This window comes from Cyprinus carpio, chromosome B5 (assembly GCF_018340385.1).
Source record: "Cyprinus carpio isolate SPL01 chromosome B5, ASM1834038v1, whole genome shotgun sequence".
In the NCBI taxonomy this organism is placed as follows: Eukaryota; Metazoa; Chordata; class Actinopteri; order Cypriniformes; family Cyprinidae; genus Cyprinus; species Cyprinus carpio.
The window spans coordinates 10,386,553-10,391,181 of NC_056601.1; positions in this window are offsets into that span (position 1 = coordinate 10,386,553).

Genomic DNA, 4,629 nt, shown 5'->3' on the forward strand with positions numbered 1-4,629 from the left:
TGGTGCTGGATGTGTTGCTGCCGACCCATACTGCCTGAGGTCTTCCAGTCAGAAAGTCCAACAGTCAGTTGCACAGCGAAGTGTTGAGCCCAAGCTCGACCAGTTTGTGAATGAGCTGTTGAGGGATGATTGTGTTGAATGCTGAACTGAAGTCTATGAACAGCATTCTGACACATAGTCTTTTTGTCCAGATGTGTGAGTGCTTAGTGGAGGGTAGTGGCGATGGCATCATTGGTCGAGCAGTTGGACCGATATGCAAACAGGGAGGGGGAGAGGGCAGACTTGATGTGATCCATGACTAGCTGTTCAAAGCACTTCATGAGAATAGGGGTAAGTGCAACTGGACAGTAGTCATTAAAGCAGGATGGAGACGGCTTCTTCGGGACTGGAAGGATGATGGTAGCTTTGAAGCATGTGGGGACAACAGCCTGACTAAGCAAGATGTTAAAAATATCTGTGAAGACATCAGTGAGTTCCACTGCACAGTCACTCAGTACACGCCCAGGAATGTTGTCAGGACCCGGAGCTTTGCGTGCATTGATCCTGCTGAAGGATCTCCTCATGCTGTCTGGGGTCAGCGTCATCACCTGGTCGCCGGGAGGAGGTGGAGTCTTCTGTGCAGTGGTGCTGTTTTGTGCCTCAAAGCGAGCGAAGAAGGCGTTCAGCTCATTCAGCAGGGAGATGGTGCTGTCACAGGTCTGCGGTGGGGGCTTGTAGTCTGTAATAAATTATATATATATATATATATATATATATATATATATATATTAATCAGTGAAGCTGTCTACACTGGATAAGGCATGGGGTGACACGACAATTTTCGCGTCCGGTGTAGACACGGTGTTATTTATATACATATATATATGTGTGTGTGTGTGTGTGTGTGTGTGTGTGTGTGTGTGTGTGTGTGTATGTGTGTGTGTTCTGTATATCACATTAAACTCACAGAGCACACAACCACAACCCTCTTATGACTTTAGTTACTAATGTTTTTATTATGAGGATGCTTGCTTTATTTCCCTGTTCATCTCTTCTTTTGTTTTTAAATTGTTATACCCATGAGAACTATAGTAAAACATTCTACTGTGTGGGTAAGGCAGTAATGGGTTTCTTCAAAGAGCATGGATGAATAAGTTTCTCAGAAAGGGCAGGCACGTACTCACACATTTACTTCAAATCTCTATATTTCCACTCATAAAAAGTGACAAGTATATTATGCCATTTTCAGAATCGAGACATAGCCACTGCAAAGGCTGTTCGGCTGAAAAACAGGCAACCTTACAGCTCTGGGGCAATTATAAGAGAGTTAATGAGAAGATGAGCGGAATGAAGAATCCTGACAGTCACTGTCTTGACAGACACGTACTGTACCTAGAAAAAGGAAGAAGGTGTTTTAGCACAGAAATATGCTGAATGCTCTTGACACATGAGTTTAAGAAAGGCTGAGTTATGTTTGCTTCTCAGACAGAAAAAGATATGTTAGCAGACACATATTATAGGTTCTGTGACAAGCAACGCCTCATCACCATGCCCTACTCTCAAGAGGTGTATGGGAACACAAAAGGGAAGATATAAAAAAGAGAGGGGCACAGGTGGGCAGGAAGTTATGGCTGAGAAGAATTTCTTCATGCGGCTGTGGCTGTAAAACTGTTTGGGATCATACTGACATTTCGTTTTTCTGCGAAAGAGGGAAAGGAGTGGCACATGTATGGGGAGTCCTGTTGACAGCCCCAAATGGTGACTTGAAAATCCACTTCCACATCACATTTGTATTAAGGTTATAATTTAATATTTTAACATTTTTAATATTATTTTTTTCTGTATTTAATTTCAATGTATATTTTGTTAGCTTCAGCAGTTTTTCACTTATCATGTTATTTTGGCATATTTTAGTCTGATTTCATCTAAGCATTCCATACATACAGAAAATGTGCATGCCTTGCATAGCATACACACTAGGGTTGTCAGGAAACTGATTCTCTGATATAGTTTTGTAATTGGAGTTCACACTTACATATAACTAGCTGAAGTATGGTAATGCATATTTGGCGTGCTGTCCGGCGAAGGGCTCTGAGCTCGTGAATGGCCCGAACATAGAGTACCCCCCCACCCCCCAAATAGGTGTAGTAAGAACATGAAGTGAGGTGATGGGGTAGTGGAGGGATGCTGATAAACCGTCAATGGATAGTGGTAAGTCAGTTGTATTTTTTGATTAAAGGGATACTCCACCCCAAAATGAAAATTTTGTCATTAATCACTTACCCCCATGTTGTTCCAAACCCCTAAAAGCTTTGTTCATCTTCAGAACACAATTTAAGATATTTTGGATGAAAACCAGGAGGCTTGTGACTAGGGATGTAAAGGTATGAAAATGTCTTATCATGATTATAGTGACCAAAATTATCACGGTTATCAGTATTATCACGGTATTGTTAAAATGTGCTGGAGATGTTCAAAAAGTACCGACACATAAATCACTTCACCAACAAAATCAACAAACAACAAATAAAATGATTTTTGTTTGCATAATCACTAAAACAATAACATTACCAGTGATGTTTAGATTTTAAATGACAACTTGACCTGACAACAGTTTAATAGCATGTTCAAATATCTAATGTAAATGTTCAAATAAAGCTTTGAAAAAGTTTCATAAAAAGTTAAACCTCACATTTCAGCCAAAATTATAACTGATTAATAAATTATTATATGTATTTTATCTGCTCCATAAATAATTCTAGATAACTTATCTGAATTGATTAAATGTGTAGAATCCACATAAGCTTGTTTTTCATCAACCGGTCAAAATTTACAGCAGGGCATGTAAATTCGGTCAGTTTTTGGCCAGACAGAAACTGTACACAGACTGAATGTAAATATAAGTCTCTGTAAATCCACTCTCTGACAGGAAATGCTGAATTAGAGCTGTTTCTCATAACCTCCGTGTACAAACCAGTACTGCGATTATGAACACTTCCTTTAGGTATTACATGGAGCAAAGATGAAAACAAAATGCCATCGAATCGTTTCTGAGGTACATTTATATTAATTAATTTATATAGTCATTTGTATAATTCCCACTCTTTAAAACCTCCAAGCTTTTCCACCCTGTTTTCACTCAAAACGAAACTACTCTGCATGCTGTGCGCACGTGACACTGTTAGTGAAAACTGACAGTATTTATTTATCGTCAGTTGATCAAATCGTGGTAATCTAATACAGTTTTAATGATAATTAAAATATGAAACGGTAATAATAACCGTGGGGAATTTTATCATTATTTATCATCAAACCGGTAATCGTTACAAGCCTACTTGTGAATGTCCAAGAATACTTTTTGTATGCGAAAAAAAAAAAAAAAAAGATTTTATTCAACAATTCGTCTTCTCTGTGTCTCTCCGCATCACCGTAACGCCATTTTGGAGAATATGAGCTGAACGCAGGCAGAGTACGCTCTTCTGTGACAGCCGCGCCACAAAATATCTTAAATTGTGTTCCGAAGACGAACAAAGTTTTACAGGTTTGGAACGGCATGGGGGTAATTGATTAATGACAAAATTTTGGGGTAGAGTAACCCTTTAATTTGAGTGCACTCAACTTGTATAAAATAGGCTCCTCCTGAACGTTGTTAATAAAACATCACGATGTGCTAAAATAATTGCCTTGAAATGCACTAGCTACACTACTGGTTAAAGGTTTGCAGTCACTGAAAGTTTTTTTTTTATATGTTTTTGAAAGAAGTCTGCATTTATAAGTAAAATAAATAAATAAATAAATAAATGATAGATAGTGTTCAGACTATGTTATGATTTATCACACACACACACACACACACACACACACACACACACACACACCACATATATATATATATATATATATATATATATATATATATATATATATATATATATATATATATATATATACACACACAGTTTTTTGTCTGTTTACAAATATACTGGCAAAATATAAATTAAAAAATAATAATCTGCATATTCAATAATAACTTTAGTTTGTGTACACTTATTTCATGAACAGGCTCAAAACCCCTGAATGAAACCTTACCACACTGTTGGCCTTATGACATCTATTCATACTGTTGGCATATTTTTCTCTCAAATTAAATTGGGGACAGTTCTAAGACTTCATATCCTGTAATAAGAAATTTGTCAGCTTCAAATTAGCTCTCAGACAACTGAAAATGACTTGCATATATCTACATATTAACATGGACTTCTCTAATATGTGCTGCAAGCATTTGTCACGCTGCAAATGTAACACGCGCACCCATAAGTCCAGTAGACGCCCTCCATTCACTTCACTTCAACTGCACATTGTGTTCTAGCTGGAGACATTCTCTTGAAGAATAGGCCTTGGAATCTTAATTCCCCATTTACAGTCTATGTGTGAGAGTGAGAGTAAAAGAGGGATGATGATGAGGATCCTTTGTTCCTCTGGGTCTTTCATTCAGTCCAACATCTATCATCAGTATGTATCACATAACCTTCAAAATTATTAAAAGAGAAATAGCAAGAAAATAGAAATAGAGTGTGTTATGAACACAATAAAGTAGCTGACAAAAGAAAGAAATAGCTCAACTTGACTGGACATTGTGGATATTTGAAG